This window comes from Monomorium pharaonis, chromosome 7, assembly GCF_013373865.1.
Source record: "Monomorium pharaonis isolate MP-MQ-018 chromosome 7, ASM1337386v2, whole genome shotgun sequence".
NCBI lineage: Eukaryota > Metazoa > Arthropoda > Insecta > Hymenoptera > Formicidae > Monomorium > Monomorium pharaonis.
The window spans coordinates 15,776,546-15,796,675 of record NC_050473.1 but is presented as its reverse complement, the minus strand read 5'-3'; the positions used below and the strand labels follow the sequence as shown (position 1 = coordinate 15,796,675).

The 20,130-nt window shown below is 43.4% G+C and overlaps 1 protein-coding gene across 1 annotated transcript in view; it reads right to left on the bottom strand.

Moving 5' to 3' along the window:
• The window catches only part of LOC118646539, an 81,661-nt gene that overhangs the window by 749 nt on the left and 60,782 nt on the right, over window positions 1-20,130 (bottom strand). The window lies entirely within an intron of this gene.

The window sequence follows — 20,130 nt, the reverse complement described above, 5'->3', positions numbered from 1 at the left end:
AGAACGTGAGAAAGGAGTGCGAAGTGTTATCGGTTAAAAATACAATGACCACGGCGAGGGCGACGACGACGGCGACGAAGAAGAAGAGCAGACCGCGGGTGACAGTTGCAAGCAATATGTTTCACCCTCGTCCGAACACCCTGCGGCCGATGCCGCAGAGGCAAAAACTCAAAGTATAGTGAGTTACGAGGGGGTTAGCGAAGAAGGGGGTGGCTCGCCTGAGAAGCGGCCATAAGAAAATTACTCGCGTTGAATATCTTATTCGATACATAAGCAGTTCCGCCTGTGGTCTCTTCGCCGGGGGATGCATACCGTCGTCGGTCGATATATGCCCGGCGAAAGAAAGGGGGGCACAAAAAGTAATTGATAGTCCACTCATTGCTCGTTCGATCATAGACCAGGCCCATCTGGCTCGCTTGGATGAGAAAAATAGAATCGACCTCTCTTCTGCGCTTTTGTATTCGCACAATTCATGTTTACGTTCTCGTTTTGTCCATAAATTTGCTGCTCGCTAATACATTATTACGAATCCATAATGAGACGATGATATTTCGTTATTGTATCGTTGCAATTATTTACTCGGCACGAAATATTTTAATAGAATCCTTTTTTTTTTGCTGCAGTCTCTACGCGCGCAAATAATCGCTCTTCATTCGTCAATGGTACGGCCTGTTAGAAGCTTCGATCGTCATGCAGTTCAATTGACGCTGCGTATAAGTGCGTAAGTGAGACGTTTGTGTAGTTGCACGTATGCGTTACGATATGGAGCTTGAATACGTACTAATACAGTGCACGAGCACACGCTTTGGTGCACACATACGCGAGATTCGAAGCAACAGCTGAGCAGTTTAAAGCACCTGCGCTCAATAAGCCGACAATATTCCATAGTTCGCCTACGCATAAACCCCCTGCGTACGACGATACACCGATATTCGTTCCAATACATATCAAGAAGTCTAAAGAGTTTGCAGAGAACAATGCGTGAGGTGTCACAAAGTAAAAAAGGTTTAATGAAAATTATCTTTTATAAATCAAAAATAAAATTTAATCTTTTTTATTCCGTTTTATCGAGATCAACGTTTTACTTTGACAATAAATTTTGCAAAAATGTACGAATGTACGTTAAGAAGTAAAATGTATTGAATGAAATTACAATCACGTAATAATATATTTTTCTTTCTCGAAAACCGAAAACTGCACAAATTGCGTAACAGGAAGACAGACTGTTGAAATATGAGCAGATATGCGCGCGTATTTCAAGTATCATCGACGTCCTCATTGCGCACTTGAATCACTATTACGTAAATACGTTCAATTACGGCAAGTTAGCGCGTTCTCGGGCGCTTCCTCGAAGAGGAGCGATTCGTTCCGAGAAATTACTAGGCAGTTCCGTTGGCAATTACTTTGGAGGGGTGCAGCGCTTGCTGCGGCCCTCGTTACTCCAGAAGTGACATATGGTGTCGACCTCGATAAGGTCTACGGGACGACGATTGTACCTGGATAGAAGGGACGCTTCGAGGGGGGTCGGACGAACTTCTGTCTTTCCCGTTTTTGATCGCTACTTCCCCATGTGCTGTCATGCGTGGGACGAGAAGGGGAAACAAAAAGGTGCCGGTGCCCTGCCGGAAATGGCTTCAGGAACTCTCCCACTGTTGCGTCGATTCGGAAGTAGACGCGACGAGCTAATTACCACACGAGGAGTGCGTTTCACCAAGGTGAGCGCAGGGAAGACGGGTCTTACTGCTACTATCCGACGGCCGATTTTTTGTTAAGTACTCTCAATCAAACTTGCCTTTTTTCTTGCTTTAAAATACGATTTTTTACAATAATAAAATTTACAAGAAAAAAAGAATCCTCCGTGAGAGATAATAAGCGATTATCGATAATTAAACTACGGGAGTTAATTGCATACAGAGCATAAAGTCACCTTCGTTCGATATATTAAAGAATCTGCGGCTATTAATGTGCAACAAATATATACATCAGCAAGTCACCAATGATCATTTCCTGTACGTCATACGATATTTATCATTTAAGCAGGTGGGTAAATTTCAAAGCGTGATTACAGTGCATAGTGATAGGGTCCGCAAAGTAATACATAGGATAGTTAGCGCATGGGGAGCCCTCGATGAAACTTCAAGGTGATAGCCAATATTACAAGCGATCGTTTTTTTTTAAGTAGACGACGTATGAAAAATCGCAAGCCGAGTAACAATTCAAGGATGATGCATTTTCGGCGAGGAAATTTTACAAACGCTTGAATTTACGTTCCGCTGTGGGTCTCCGCTAATATTCGTACGTGTCAAACAATTTTTAGTTTTCCCCTCGTGAAACAGCCGAAGAAATGAAGGAAGATAGTTCCTACGCGAGCATCACATGGTGTACGTAGACGTACCCCACATGGCGTAGCCGAGGTAACGCAGCAGTGGCATGTGCATCGGAATTCCACCCCCTGTAGGTGTCATGTGGTGAGAGTGCTCGCAGGGGGTTGCATGGGAACTCGACTGTGGTCATCAGTCCATGTCCGTCGCGTATACACGTTTGCACGCACGTACGCACGCACGACGCTCGGGCACTTTACCCTCCCAGTATATAAAATTATTGCAACATTTGTTCCGTCATTGTGCCTACGACGATACGTGGAGGATAGGCATACTTCGTAGCCGTAACAGGCATCCGCGACCGCACAAACACGGCCACATCCGTGGTCTTGCCTAAGCGCAAACGTGTAGACACGCGCACACGCGCAAGCGAAACGTACGCCGGAGTACTCACACGCGTCGGCGGCGCACACGGCGGCCCATCGTGTATGTACACACATGGTTCACACGCGTTCAGCATATTATCGGCCTGCTCTGATGCAACAAGTTGACCGGGTGTCAATTGATGTGTTATTAATTGGAGGTTAATTGCGTTAATGCGCTGCCGACCCCGCCTCTCTGTCGTCTACCCCGCTCTCTCCCACCCCCGACGCCCACCGCACCCGCCTTCAACGAGCCCCACTGTTTTATTATTATTTTGCATTCGAATCGTTTCGATTCAACACACACTGGCACGCGCCCAAACCAAACTGGCGAGAGAAAGAGAGAGAGAGAGAGCCGACCCGGCAGGGCGCGAACCGGAGAGAGCGCGAGACAGCATTTAAAAGCGGCGGCCTGTCACCGATTTTCATAATTCACAGCTCGTTAAATTTGTTTCGCTTTTTGCCCCGCTTTTCGCGGTTACGCGCCCCGACGCCATTAATCTACCTTCGGTCGTTTTCAATGAGTTTAATCGCGTTTCAAAAACAATGTGGGTCAACGCCACGCTTGTGTTATTCCTGACACGTGAGCATGACCTTCTCGCCGTTTTCATTTCGATTTCGGTTCCCATTCATACCATTGCAGATAGCACGCGATAATGAGCGCCGGTGTTTTTCGAAAGTTTGACGTTGCGGCATTCCTGCTCGCGCTCTGTATTGCATTTGCAACCGGGCAAGGGATGAAATTCTACAAGAATGCAGTTTAAGGAAAAAATTAGGTCTCTCTCCCCCTTTCTCTTCTTCTCTTTTCAGAAGCCCGCATTTGTGACTATCCGTTTTATACTAACGGTAGGAAAGTAGCTATTGCACGTTTTATTACATTTTGCACGCGTTTCTCGACAGATATATAGATGTACAGATTTATACTCTAACGAAACGGAGAACGTGAGCAATTCAATGGCGTTTCCTTCATATAAATAAAATCGACGATCGTCAGGGACGATTTCCCAAGGTGCGATCGCAAATCTCTGAGACTTTTCACCAGACGACGTCTGCACGATCTTCCTCCAATATGTTCCCATGACTTCTCGCGGTGGGAAACGCTAACGTCTGATATTAAAGGTTACAAAAACTGCTGCGACGCCCTTCGTCTTCCCTGAGGGAAGGAAATAGGAACAACGGTCTTTGCCCTCAGTGGCGTGGACGCGAGATTGCGGCATCAAAATCGGAGACTGTGAGTTTATGTAGTGAGAGCAGTCGCGTTTTTGTTTAATGATTTTATTATATTAATTTAATGGTTTAGAGAATTAATTACGCTGGTCAATTCGATCTCTGTATATTTATCTACGAGTATCGTATAAAAGTAAAATCAATGAAGCTTGTTAAAGGTTATCAGTTGTATTTTATTAATACAGACCTCGTTAAAAATGCATCGTTTACAGCAATCCCGTATCTGATTTAACAAGCTTGAAAAACAATGAAACAACAATAAAACAATTTTCTAATAGTGTTTTATAAATAAGCAAATTATCTCATTTTAATCGTATTGAGTCAATTCCGTAGAGTGTAAAAAACTGTGCGGTTGCATAATATTAAACGAATAAAATAATTTATACTAGGAAAACATATCAGCGAAATATGTAACTTTAAAACGTTCAAATATAGCTAAGAAACTCCCTCGTTACCGACGACACTGCAAGATCAAGGAGGGCCCCCTCGGTAGAATTCAGGTGGTTTGCCGGGTGGCGTCCCCGATTTAAATGTCCAGGTATCCCCTGATTGTATACCCGATCGAGGTAACTTCTCGAGACTCGGTTCCCCCTTGGGTGCTCGCCCCATCGAAGAGGAAAGACGAAGGAGAAGGGCAAAGAAGGTAAGAATACCTTCTTACGATACGGAAGGAGCGCGTGCCAGCTGCCGTTTCGAGGTATAACCGACGTTTCGGCTTCTTGTTGGCATTGTTGTACCCCACTAAGGTTCCCCTAACGTCTTGGGAGCCGAACGGACTTTGCCTTTCTAACGTCTTGAGAGACGCATGAACAAACTGGCTCGTGCCGGGGGAGGAGTAACGGTTTCCGCTTTTGCCCTGACACTACATTATTATCCATTCATTTTAGTCTAGTAATTTCTTAATTTTACAGTTTCAAACTGCGAAGGTACAATAAAAAAAAGAGTAAGAAGAAAACGTGGGAAAAAATGTAAACAATTGAGAAAGAAAAAAAAATTAGATAATATTTCTACTGCGGTATTTCCATAATAAAATATTCTCTATAGATGTTCTCTTTTTCCCATTCTTTGCTTTCTCTTTTTCTCTCTTAATATAATTCTTTACGAGAATATCTCTACTCGGACTTTTTTATTTATTAGCGAATTGCAATATAATAAAGAGCACAAGTGAATGGATGAATCGTCGAAAAGAAAAAGCAGATTTATCGATAGATTTTAGTCTTTTTCTTCCGCGCCTTTTATTGACCACGGGCTACTCTTCGAGGCAATTATGGAGATACGTTCGTGGCATATTGGCAACCAAGAACGTCCAGGATTACTGGCGTTATTGTCGTCGCCATTTCGAGGCGTAGTCTTCTTATGGCAATCGGCCAACGTGTTTTCTAGTTTTTGCGACGACGGCAATCATGCCGCGGGCATTATCGGGTACCCAGGATTACTTAATTATATTCAATTGCCAAAGTTTCGTATGTTTGCGCGACGTATAACGGCGCGATGTCTCCGCGAAAGCGTCTGGGAGCTGCCATTTTCAAAAGTATCCCGGGACGCATCGTCGTTTTCTAGAGAAACTAGTAAATCGTGTATCGCTAAGCGCGTGTTTTTATGTATTCGTTATAAAAACAGTGCAGTTTATACGAACGCTACGGAAAGTCCATAAAAATTTAACTCGTGTGTCTTGTTAACGACGCACGCGGGATTTTAAAAAGTAAAAAAGATAAAACGAATGAACTCAGCGGGAGATTGAAAGTCATCCTCGCTTTTAAGATCTAAAAGAATAGATACGAGGATAAATAGATACGAATGTAGATTCCAATGTACGAGGCGTCATGGTTTTGAGTGCAGCTGAACCTTGATCTACATTCCGGGTCCCGCAAACAGAATCAACACACCTTTGATCGCCCTTAAGGCTGGATGGAAACACCTGGTTACCGCCAGCTATCGATTGAATATCCCCCTAGCGAGTGACAGATCTGATGTTTATTGGTAATCAACAGGGCGCAAGGCCAACGCGTGAGTTGTTAAGGATCACACGAATTTTGCTCCTTGCTATTGAAGTGCAAAGTTTTTCGTTCCAATAAGTATTGCATCTTGACTTTTTTTTTTTAAGTAATTCACAAAGTAAATTTGTTATGAACTGTCTGACTAAATTAATTTGTTATTGATAATTTGCTGAGAAAATCTTTGGAAGCGTCGGAACGTGTCGACGGGAAAGCAGAATCTTTGCTTCTTGACGTAGACAGATGCGACGTGGCACGTCCGCGCGAATCTCCGCGGAGCGAAGCGAGTGCGGCGAGCGGTGGTCTGATCGTTTGAGCCAATCACGCCGTGATTGAGTATAATGGACTTGCGTCTTGTCCCCCAGGCCAGTGGCTCTCGAGCTAACTCGTACGATCTGCAGCCGGCCCTTTCGAACGGCTGATCGTGGACCAGCTCGCTCTTGGGTTGGTCACCATCGAGCCGTAAGTGACTAGGGCACAGGATGAAGGCTGTGTCCGAGTGAGCGAACGGCTGTTGGTATGATAATGAGGAAGGTGACTTCCGACGATCCATGTATCGCGGAGAGCTGCCAAGGGAGAAAGACAGAGCAAAAGCGCCGGAATGTACCGATGACGAAGATGGAGAGCCGCCGAAGAGACGTGGGCGAGGGAGACGAGGGGCCAAAAGAGGTATATCGACGCTGATGGAGGAGGAACGCCGACGCCGCGCGAGGGTCGAGGGTCGGCCAAGAAGCGGACACTCCAATCCACAACATATCCCTTCCGATTCTACATTCATACGTAAGCCCCGTGTAGGCTCTCCTCCGCTACCGCGCTTGTTCCTATCTCTCGTCTCTTCCTTCCGCGGCCCCCGGTGTAAATTGACATGAGAGACAGGACACGAGGAAGGGGGAGACGACGTGCGTCAGCGGGTCACGCGTATGTACGAACCGGCTCGAGGAGCGGAAGGCTCTTGGTGATCCACGACCACGACGGCGCGGTAGGGGAGGATGTGGCCGTGCTCTCGTCGTGCACCGCTCGAAAGACACTCGGCACGATTGGTCCGTGCGCGTGTCTCAGTCGTGTACGCGCACATTATGCGCGTAAGAGCGTACGGGGAGGGGCGGGGAGGGCCTCCTGCGGAGCGAACCATCGGGTGACGCTGCGCACCCGATGAGGATACGAGCCAATTTTCCCAAACGCCGTCAATTCAGCTAACCAGCTAAATTCGCGAACGCGAGGCGAAGGAGGGAGGACTCCGAGGCGTGTGAGAAAAAGGGATCGCCAGAGAAGCGGGACGATAGGCTAAAGTGCTGGAAATAACGCGATGCGTTATTTGCATGAGAAGCGAAAGACTGGCTCGCTCGCGGATACGATGACGCTCTCGTACGGGCCGGTTCCCAAGTATATCGAATGCATACGTGTTGAGCTGTAGCTTGGTTAATCCAATTGAGTCAATTTGGGTTAACTTAAAGTCGTCTAAACAGCTTGTTTAGATATGTCGTAATGCATTCGTATAATATATAAGCACGTAATTCCCCCCTTTTTTTCCGGCTCTCTTCCTTCCTATTACAGTAAGATGCTTCTGTGCTCGTTTCCGATAAGTTGAGATAAGTAGATTGATTAACGATTATTGGTTGGTCGAAGTTAATTTGCGAATACTATTTTAATTTTAGTTCTCTCTTTAATCGGTCAATATTGATTTTTCATCATCTCAATTCTCATGTCATTTGATTTTCGTTCACAATGTTTACTTTGATTTTTTAGGAACTGTACTTTACTTATAAAATTTCGCCGATTACACGATTGTCATTGTAAAAATAATGCCATTTTCTTATACTTCTCTCGATCCAGCATGCAAATAATTCACAAGGCTGTATAAATGAGGTAGTTTATTTTAGAGATTTTCCTTAACTAAATTTTCTCCCGATATAACGTTATTTCTGTTGGCGATATCATTGGAGTATCGACCAGTAAATTCTGAATTTACTCGGAAATGTTTTTATCCTCACGCTTCTCACTCACAAAATCTCAATGCTCGCGTATATCCTCCACAAATATTTTCAATTATTAAAGAATTCTATATAATCCACTGCGATAGTGACTTGGCTATTGTCCGAATTAAAATTAAATTATGGGATTGAAACTGTCGAAACGTTTGCGCTTTTCTGACTTATTTAAAGGGCGGTCGCTTACGTCATCCCGAAAAAGGATCGATGATTGTCGAGGGAGAGGGTCAAAGACGCATCTAGCCTGACCGCCATCTCGACGATGATGTAGTCATTGAGCTCTATGCTGCTCTAGTGCGGTGCATGCGAGTATTTGCCCAGGGTACATACTAGACTCTCCTCCCCAGCTGACGTTGATTGAAGGAATAAGGGAAACGGCGAGCTCCCTCAAGTACTCACCAACACTATCGTCCGCCGCCACGATCGCTATCAACGTTTCGCCTCTGCCTGCTGCAGCCCCTACAAATCGACCCCCCACGTACGTCACCGTCTCGACCACCTCTATCACGAACGCATAATCACCGTCGTGAGATGCTCCATACACACCGGCGCGGCGACGCAGCGCGTCGGCTACATCGGACATTATTCCTCTTTCAGTTCTACACGTTAATTAAACGGGATTTACGTGGCTGTATCGAGGAGCGCTCGTAACTGCAATGCGTTGCAGAAATAGACGCGTATGAAATCTTACTGTACGTAACCGACGAATGTTAAATACTATCATTAGATAATGATTAGATAGTTAAAAAAAAAAGTAGGGAACATATTAAAATGAAATAAAAATTCAAACGTGCGTTTCTGCTCAATTAATTTTCGCACGCGGATCATGACAACAATGTGCGCTAGATTCGGCTAATGTGCGCGTAGAACGTGCCGTTTCCCACGTATCGCGTTTCAAAAGTGTCGAGAAAGAAATGCCGTGGAAATATGGAACGGTTGCGACGAATAAAGCGGGAAAGCTTAAGGGAACTAGGGAGGGAGAGGAGAGAAGCAATAGATCTTATTAAGAGATGGAATGAGTCACTCGGTCGTGATGGAAAAAAAAAAAAAAAAGAAAGGAAAGGAAGGCTCGGTCGCGACCGTGCGATCAGCGGAGACCGAATAAAAATGCCGCGATAGATGGGTGGGTGTCTCAGATCCGGAACTTGTTGACAATGGTGCGGAAGGCGATACACCTGGACGGTCGCGAGGAGCGTGCAAGTATTGACCCGTCGCGCGCTACAGCCTGACGGCGCGCGACTGCGACTAAACTTTCTCGCGCGTCTCGTGTGGTCAGTGGAGCTCGTCTCCTGAAAGAGAGAGAGAGAGAAAGAGACCGACGGTCTCCCCCCGGTCATTCGTGCCGCGATTGTGTTTGTGATGGCGCGATTATTTACATTACTTCCGAATTGGTAAATAAGAGACGCGATGTCGGACGCGGAAGCGTGTCGCAACCGCCTCTTTCCGCGGATACCGCTCCCGCCGTCGTAAAAATCCCCCTTCCGGAGTTCGACGCCAAGTTCGCCGTAATACGGAAAACAGCAGGATTATTAGATTAACTACTGATGCGTGATTGGATAATTATCTCGTTTAATACCCCTCCCCCCCCTTTCTCCCCGAGAAAGACGCGCTTTTTTACGTGTTCTTTTTTTCATTCTTTTTTTCGAGCATTTGGCGCGGATAAGAAACGCCTGATCGATTTAAATTTCAACATATGTACAATGTAATTTCATTATTGCGCACACACGCGCGCATTAATTTTACATTTAAGTCTATAGAAGCATATACGGGATAGTACACAACAGTTTAGCGTAATTGCGCAACGGTGCCTTGTTATTAACGTGCATGTAAGTTTCATCCTCGCTATTGCCCTTTCAAGAAGCAACATTGTGGGTAGTATTATCCGCGAGCCACTTAACCATCTTTCGAAAGTTATCTTTGTCGTCAGGATATTGGCTCAAAATGGTCGTTTAAATCTCAGGAGTCTAATGACACCCGCGCGATAATAGGGCGGCTGATTTGACAAGCGAAGTGGTTACGAAGACAAATGAGTGCTTTAGTCGTGCTCGAAACCATCGATCGTCCTACAAGCCAAGCCAGATCTTCTCTCTCGTCCTTCCTTCCTCTCTCTCTCTCTCTCTCTCTCTCTCTCTCTCTCTCTCTCTCTCTCTCTCTCTCTCTCTCTCTCTCTCTCTCTCTCTCTCTCTCTCTCTCTCTCTCTCTCTTCTTTCATATATGTATATCTGAATATAAGCAAAACTTTCTATTTGATACTCATTAAAATCAAATCGTATGTAATTGATGTAATTAATTATTGTTAGATAATAATAATGCAAGTAAGAAGAAGTTTAATCTCACATTACCTTCTTTATTTTTAAAGTAATCTTCAAAATTATTTGCAGTAATTTTTACTTTCGAGCACTTGGCGCATATAATGGCGCATATATTTGGATTTCATTATAGTTAAGATTAAAATAATCAAGCAATACAGAAATAAGTGTGACGTTTTATTTTATTTAAGTTTGAGAAGTTTTCAATCTTCATTACTGTGAAATGTTTTATTGGCTTTCTTTTATTTATGAATCTTAGTTCCATGTGTAGCAATATATATTTAAGTTTCAAAATTATTTACATATTTTTTATATTACCAATATCAATATATCGCTTATGTGATTGCGCTCTCATCAGACTACTAATTATTTTATCCATATAAAATATCTTTATACGATATATTTAATAATTCGACATACAAATCGATTACATCATAAATTACGACAAATTTCATAGAATTGTATAACGTCTATGTAGTGCACGATTTACATACGTTCTCTTACGCCGACAGCTTGCATGCTAAGGCAATTATCTAACAGTAACAAGGTCAGGAGTAGGCGTAACTAATATTATGTCATTCTTTTGTCATTTCAGAGATCTTGCGCAGTTGGCGTGCATCGTACATCCGATAGGGATTTCCCCGAATCTACCAGTAAACTCAAGCTAATCGGTTAATAGCGAGTAATTTGTTTTGATGAGCTCGTTGGTTCCGGAGTAAGACGCGGCACACAATCACCTAATAATCGAGAGAAATAATCATCTCTCAGGTAAGAAAGTATTTTCTATTTTATTTTGCTAGAAATTAAGAGCGAATTATAATTGCGTACGAGGCGAATCGATATCATCGCGTAGAACGCGTGTAATTGATCGAGCAAGTGTAGAATCGCTTCGTCAACGTAAGTGTTAGCTCGTCAGTTCGTCGCGCCGATCTCCGATTTATGAAATAAGCCGTCATAGATCCCGACCGGCCAAACGGAGACGCGTGATGTTATGACACATTGGACACTCGCTCGTGTCTGTGTCCCCACATATATGCAACACATATCCGGGGGTCGGGTCAGTTCTCAGGGCTATCATTGCCTGTCGGCCGGAAGACTCACTTAGACCCGTCTTGAGTTACCCCTCTTCGTCCCTGGCCATCGCTCCTCGACAAACTCACGACCATAATCCCTCCTTCCCTTTTCGTCTCCCTGATTCGCTCTCTCGTTCTGGGCCGTGCAAATCTCTCTCTCATCTCTATTGCTTCTCTCTCTCTCTCTCTTTTTCTTTCTTTCTATCTCTCTCTTTCGAAGGGGAATGTACTTGTCGGATTCTTTTCTCCTTCGGCTTTTCTTCCCTTACTCACCGAGAGCACTTGCCTTTCCGGGGAGCAATGGCACAGTCTTGTTTACAGGTCGATCTTATGAGTAAACGATTTTTCTGCTGTCAGCTTGAACTTTTCTTGACAATCGAATTTTTTTAGTAATAGTATTTTTGAGTAACTTCTGCAAATTGAGATTTGCGAATTTTTTGAGTAATAGAATTTTTGAGTAACTTACTTCTGCAAACAGAATTTGTATCACTATTTGAATTAGTCTGTTCTAATAATAATAAAATTAAATATTATTTATATATTGTTAAGATAAGGTTTATGAATCATATTAACAAATGCAGTTAAATGATAAAGATAATTTTTATTTTATTATGTAAAGTAATTTAATTCAAATAATCAATAATCAATTCCAAGACAGAAATAAAAAGTGAGATATTTTAAAAGTTAAATGCATAAAAATCTTAATAAAACCATTATTTTATTAACATTACTGATAATCTGGTTTTTTTTATCATTTCGCCATAGTCGAAATTTATTTGATTCCGCACTCTTAAGTCAGTTTATTTATAATAAAGGGATAAGCGGTTTAATTACCAACATTGTTGTAGAAATAATTGTTTTTTACTTACGTTGTACTCGTATACAACGTGCACGCGCCATTATCGCTCGCAAACTTGTTGCGAATTCGCGACGAGAGAAAGACTTGACGCGTGTGGAACGCACGTATATACATGCATGAGCCGCGGTCGTCGGCGCAAACGCGTATGCAATGCAGCTCCGTATATGGGACGTAATTGCACGGGCATGGCAATGTGTAAATGTGTGCGTATGGACCCATTGTGCGTTTCCGTGGCGGATACGACTCCTTTTACCCTTTAAGAAGTATCTGTGTGTACACGCAGAAAAATGTATTAAATACCAGAGTCTTTGACATATTAAAACTTGCATAGATGCTCTTATATAAATATCAACAAGTAACATGATTTTTTTTATAAATCAACAATTCTAATTTCAAGTTGATATTTATTTATTTAGAAAGAAGGAGAGAAGAAAAGATATACACACAGATTAAGATCGCAGAAAAAAATTCGAGAAATGGGAACACAGAGATATACATTTAATATAATTTATTTAGCAGAAAGTTATTTTACACAATGTGAAACGTCAAGTTGACAAACTAAAATAAATTATCAGGGATGTTTCTGCGTCTCGATTACGTATATCGTGGAAGTATGTTGCGCGTTGGAAGTGTTAAAACTTAAGTACGATTGGATCAGATGCAGCAACAATAGCGTCCGGGATACTTTCTCGTTGACAGAATGCGGCTGTCACGTTCAGGAAAGAAACGCATAAACGCGCGATGCCTCGGCTCTTTCTCGCGAACAATAAAATGGTTTTATAATACTTTGTTATGTAGTCGTGCAGTTCGTTATGTCATCTCGTGTATTACGACTTCCCTTTACTGCCTTAAGTTCGTTCTGGCCAGTTTACAGCTCGCAACTTCGGGTGAGGGTATACATCCCCTCTTCCCCTTATTGGCGCTGCTCTTCCGTTTACTCGTAAAAAATATTTGGCTCTCTGGGGTCGTAAAATCGTACTTTGTACGAACGAAAGTGAGAAGTTTATGTAGAAAATTAAGGAGAACAAGTGCGAGTTTCCTATTCTTAGATCGCAACCCTCGCGACAAATGGCGCTTGATTATCTAATTCGCCCGTATTGCTCACGTTAATCGCGAAATATCGTGTATGCGCGGCCGGAAGCTCTCGCGGACGTCGCGGAGCCTCGCTCGGTCGCTGGTGGACAATCTCCCAGGCTAACAGAAGAGCGGCGGATCAATTAAGACATCATTTCCGTTGCGGGTACAATGATACGGCCGGCCAAGGCCGGAACACGCGTCCGCACCTTTCGGCGCCGCGCTTCTGCGCTTCCACTCGAGCCCAACCCCGGTTACGAGGCTCACATCCTGGATCGGTTCACGGTGTTGGTCCGTCACAGCGCGCGACGTGCCGATATACGTGCCCGCGTAAACGCACAGATACGTGATTGTAACAAAACAACGGACGTCCGGACGGCAGACAGTCGCACAGGTATCGCTCCACCGTTCCCCTTAGCACGGGCACTCCTCTCACGCACTCTCCCTCGCTCTTTTTCCCCTCTACGCGTGTCTCTCGCTCTCTTTCTCTCTCTCTCTCTCTCTCTTTTTCTCGTTCCCTGATTTCTCCCACCACGCCACGCAGTCCTTTTACCAGTCGCCGATCGGATCTCGCTTCTCTTTCCGCTTTCGAACCTCTTTCTTTTTCTATCCCGGCAAGAGAACGGAATAAACCCCCGCTACCTCTGAAAAAAAGAATGAGAGCTTCCAGGCGAGACTGGCTGGTCCAGCTTCCGGTTGCGTTTCGCAAACGATTATCTTTCAAATGTGATTTATCTTGCGTCATTATTAATGCGAGATTATGAATAAATAAAAATGAAAAAGAATTTAATTAAATCTGAATTAATTAAACCTCTAAACAATAAGTTTCTCCGCTTATCATTGATTGTACGTATACGAAAAAATTGTCTACCATTTTTTTTTATAGCAAATTCGATATTTAGAAGAAGACTCGGAGAAATGTATTGCTAATTAAAATAATTTGTAATAACGTTTGACTGAAATAATATCAAAAATACGATCTTACGTACACTAGCTTTCTAGAATTAATCGATCGCAGAAGAGTGATACAACGAATAATATGTAATTTTTCGTGCGAGTACATCTATACTTCATCACATGTACTTTTGCGGAACAGTTACACGCCGGAGCCATATCGAAACATTTTTACGTGCACATTTTCCTCCGCGTTCTCTTCGATTTTCAATATCACTTTTCGTCGCTTCCATGTCGGCACAGAGGGTAGTATAAACATTACATTGTTTTTTTTCTGTCGAATACTCGGAATGTATACTTTTGAAACACGATAGGCATGTGTGTTATTTTAAAGTCGATCACCTGTCGCTATATCCACTACGTCGGAGAAATATGATATAATGAAGCATGATAAAAAAAATCAAATTACGCTAATAAACGTGGTTTTGTTGTACGGATCGTTAGGTGTATCACCGTCGGCCATCGGTCACCGCGTTTTCCTCTCGAGAACGGAAGAAGCGAGAGCCCATTTCCTCCGTGAAAGTGGAAGCTTCCACTAAGGATACTTGGTCCAGTGGACACGCACTTCCTGTCGCTATTTGTCGCGCTTCGAGTGCTTCGCGCACCGCAGAAAATTATATTGTCGTTCGGTCATTTACATTTATACGTATACTGTGACACACCCATATGATGCATCAAGAAATCATATAAGCACCAACAGGAGTGGCCGCAAGTGTAAATGACCGAAAACTGCCTGATTGTTTGCGAGTTCTTAGTGAAACACAAAAAGTTATTTTGGCTTGCTCACGATGACATATGTAATATTTCATTAATCATCCGTTTCATGATTTAACACAAAACAAATAAAGAAACAGAGCTAATTGATTTATTAACGAACAATTCGCATTGTTGCCGAAATAAAGTATTAATTACCGTGATTGTTTTAGAACTGCACGTGTGCGTCTAATAATTTTCTGAATAACAAGGAGCTTTTAGCGAGAGCGTATGGTGGCTAATAAAGCCAGTTGGAGTCACGGCGGCGCGGCGTAGTTGCAGGTAGTACGACGTCGCAAGGAAAGGGACAATCCCCGTTCGTGCTACTCGAGCGCATTACGCTTTCTTTCGCGTTCTCTCACCCGTTTCCTTGTCCTTCAGTCCGCGGCGCCGTCGCTCGGGCCCTAAGCGCGAAGAAAGGGCTCGGAGTCAGAAAGAGGTGGTAAAAAGCACGGTCTCCTCGTCGTATTCAGTGGCGTCCGCTTTCTTGAATTCCATCTCCGCGACTCTCCCCCTTTTCCCTCGATCCGCGCGGTGAACGCGCGAGCGGAGTGAGAAACTCCTCAGCGTAGCGCGTCGGCTGCACCAGCGCTACTTTTATTCGTCTGTCTCAGCGCCTTCGAATTCTCTCTCCCCGCTCTTTTCTATCTAGGTAACGAAGAACGAGAACAGATGCGGTGCGCGATCCAGAAAGAAAAGCGGAGGAAAAAAAAAACATTGAGAAGACCCTGCCTCCTCACTCTCGTCGCGCTTCTCGCAGCTTCATGAAGAGCAATGTTCGCACACGTAGAATACTTGCGAGGCAGTGTACAAGTTACGGAACGAAAGACAGACAGAGAGAGATAGAGAGAGAAGGAGGCAGGACGGTTAGTACGAGAGTGTTTTCTCGCCATTGTCCAACGAACGCACGAAGAAAAGCTCTTCCGATGACAAGCAAGCGTGCTCTCGGCATTACCGCGGGAGTTGGGGGTTTCCAACGAGCTGTCCCTCCTACTGCGCGCTTCTTGTATCGCCGTCCTCTCCATTTATGACGTAAGTAGCACGCTGCACTGTGATTTCTGTAAGTAGCACTCCGCCCGATGGAGAGCGGCACGGGAAAACGGACTTGACTTCTTTGTATCCATTCGGCGGAGGCTTCTTTTCCGTCGAGAGGAGCGAGGATTGTTCTCGGAAACGAGTTCGATACGAATCGCAACTTCTTGACTGTCGACATTTTGTGCTTTGCACGACTTACGAAGCTTACTCTCTGTCGAGAGCGCGCGTGCATTCTTACCGTGAATTACGACTATGGGAAGAGTATTATCGAGAGGCTGTTATTGTAAGGACAAAGGGAAAAACAATATATAAATTAATTGATAGGATAAACAGCATATAACCGATAAAGCTACATGAAAGTAAAAAGATAGATCAATGACAGGTCAATTTATAAATACACGCGCCAATTATTCTCGTGAACACTTCTACTTCAAACGCCTTACTCATTGTGTCATTATTTTATTACATTATTTTATTAATAATAAACAATTACTGTAGATTGTATCTTATTAATTAAATGAAATTCCTACGCGATGAATCGTACAACCTGGGTATACAGTTTGAAAACATTCTCGCCTTCGCATTGTCTAACTTATAGTTAGTGAAAATGATTTTGGCAAACTAGATCGAAAATATATGAAGTTTTATCTTATGACAAATTTTTATCAAATAAATTGCCAAATTTTGATATTATTTCGGCAGAAAAAAAAATGCGATTGATTAATAAAGACGTCGCCATAGAAGCAACGTATGAAAAGGTAGGTGTATAGAAGAGAGAAGACGGAAGAGACACATAAGATGAGACATAAAGGTACGGAACGTTGGGTGAAGAAGTGGGATCAAGCTCTCGAAAGCTCGTTAGCGTTAGCAGCTAAGAGAGATTATCTCAACCTGCGTACGCGGACGACGAAAGTACACCCTTCTGTGGCTAACATCATGTAATAAAGTGGCGTAAGAATAAAGTTTGCGTCGTCATTTCGTTGCGGACGCCGCCAAGACTTCCTCGTCTCAAAAGGGAGGAACGAAGGTAGAGCTAACGAAAGAGTGGACTACCAGCCGCGACGTAGATGCCGTTAGGCTGGTAAGAACACTCGCGAATGATGACTCCACTTGAACCTCAATCGCCTCCCCCTCGTCTAGAAACGCGCAAAGAACGTTGAAGTATCGGTGGCGTATGCGTCTTACAGAGGATGCTCGAGTTCGAAGAAATATTCGTTTCAGACAGAAGATTGCAGGACGACGTGAATTTTAATATAATGAAGATAACGAGATGTCATTGTGTAACGTAGAGTTATATGAAAAATTTTTAGATTCTATGAATATCACGTTACTGTCGCAGTATCAAGATGTTTCGCGTGCCATTTTGCGAGAGATACAACATTCCGACGTGGACGTAATTACAGGGTTTTTTTTTGTGATGGCCAGTAAGTTAGCTCGGCAAAGGAAAATGGAACGTTGACCGTGCACGAGCAAGTTTCGTCTCTGCAGCGTTGCTCCTTTCTAGTGCCATTAAACGTAATTACGTGTCGTCTCTAACGATGTTCGATCGAGCCTGCTAGCGGCGACGCAACCGTTAGTACAGAAGCATAGTAAGCCGGAAAAGGAAAGAGAGGAATAGGGAAGGAGAAAGAGAACAAGAGGCTGCAATGAAAAATGCGGAAAGAAAGGCACGCGCAAGACGCCGTAAAGCGAACGAAGAAATCGAAGGAGAGAAAAAAATATAGCGGGGGCGGGAGAGCGTGCACGTATTGAGCGGCTCAGTTTTCGGAATCTTCCCTTCGTACCCTTTATCCCTTCCTGGGTATTGCTTGAGGAGCCTCGAGTGCGCTGAGGGTGCGTGCATTGTACGGCGTCCATCTTATATGCATCACCCAGCCATCGTCATCCTTCTCAGAGAGTCAACCCCGTCCACCTTATACTTGCATTCTTTGTTCAGCGTAAACTCCCTTCGTCCTGGCCCTCATCTTCCTTCAATTTCTGCTTCGTATGTACGCTCGTACGATTTTGCACCCCTTCGTATATTCACGTGGTACTGGTAGGATCGATAGAGAAAAAAAAAGGAGGAGATGGAGATACGAAGAGAACAAGGAAGAAGAGGAGTAAGAGAGCAAAGAGAGGAGGGACAAGGAAAGCATGGAATCTTGAGAACGAAGGGGGTTGCTGCACTCTTAGAAGTGGGGAGACATTTTAAGGAAAGAATTCGATTCAAGAAACGAATCATTAATTTTTCTGCGCTTTATCGAACTTGCATTGTAACATGTTATTACAATATTTCTTGCAAACGCTCTTACTTCAATTTATCCATTATTATTATAAATTTTATTATTACATTTTTAATTACTATCTTTTTCAATATGTTATCTGTCAACTATCTTGGTTACGAAAAGTATTCAGAAAAATATTATTCATAGAAATCTTCTAAATTTGCTTGCAAGCCCGATTTCTTACTTTCAATATCTTTCACGTTTCATATGTCGGAAAGGAAGACTCGAAACAATAGAGTCAGCATAGTGAATAATTAAAAGTCGTAATGAAAGAAATTTGCAACGCAAGAAGTATTGTAGACTCTTATCTCCGTCACGTAGTCACCAGAATTCTCGGAGGATTGGCGAAAAATTAAATCTTTGTTCCGCGAATCTGCTCCTTTACATTGGTAGATAAAAGAGGATGGACAAAAATCAGGCTGACGGTCGTTGCGAGTCAGCTGAGAGGGATGCAAGAGGATGAGAAGGGTATGCAAGAGGAGACGCGATGATCGTAATAGATAGACTTTCCTAGAGACAAGCCAAGGAGAATAGGCCATTCATACATGGAAAGCGAGCGACTTCGTGGTCGGAGGATTGTGAGAATTGTAATACGTCTCCGGCTTCGTCGTGGAGATTACGTTCCCGTGTCTCCCGCGGGGCTGCAATATCTTGCATTCTCTTCCCTCGGGGGTCTATCCGCGCCCTCCGTCCTCCTAGGCCTCTCCATTGCCATCACTACTTTCTGTCTCTCTTATTCTTCTACTCATTTCATCTATCGTCATCGTTTACTTCGTCGTCGTCGTCGTCGTCGTCGTCGTGATCGTTGAGGTTCTTGAAAGAGGAAAGAAGCAAATTCGAGATGACTGTCGACAATGATCGAAAAGATGGTAATGGTGTGAGGAGTGAGAGATGGAGAAAACTGCACTCGCATTCGAATCACATCCGCGAACGCCATCGGGCTTTAAGAAATCAATTAAACGGAGAGACGCTCGTGCGGAGGGAGATAGCTGGGCAGAGAAGAACAGAAGGGGTTAAAGAAAGCGAGAAAGCGATAGAGTTGGGAGGAGGATCATCGAGCAGGCTGCTCTGTCAAGTGGATGAAGCGAGGAAAGACAGACAGCGAAAGACAAAACTTGCAGTAATCAGGGGATCTCCAGATATACATATATTTTTTTTTCTTCCTCATTCCTTTCTTTCTTCTCATCTATTTCGTCGCCCACGATTCTATTCCTTCCTTCATCGTCATTATAATTATTTACATTCTTTTTTTAATGAGAAATCGAGTATAGATTTGATTTAAAAAAAGTGCGAAACTTTAATGCAACACGTGAATAATAATACAAGAAGATATGCTGAAGCAAGATACAAAATTTTTATCATGTAACGTGCTCGTAAAACTACTGTTAAAGGAAAATATACAGTACAAAAATATGTATCAAAAATAAAAATGTCTATAGTAATACTAATGAAGAAAAACGTACTTATAAATTTACGAAATAAATTTAAAGTACCTACATTCGTGTCAAGGTATATGCGAAATGCTCATTTTTTACGTACTACCTTTCAATTTTTGAATAATCTTTATTAAACATGAAGCTCGTCAATAAAGAATTTATATTGATCACCATCGAACAATTGGTGAGAACAACTTTGCATACTGGCACTTGAAAGATATCTCCGTAGGAAAAAAAAAAACCGATGAAGAGAATGCAAGATGCGGCGGAAGGAGTACTGGAAAAATAACTGAATAAAATATCGCGAGAGGAAAACGCGACGGTGATCTGATGGGGGCCAGAAGGAGGATGGGAATCGCGGTCGGAGAGCATGCAGAGAAGCGAGGCGGACGAAAAGGGATAAAAAGTAAGGGGTTGCCCA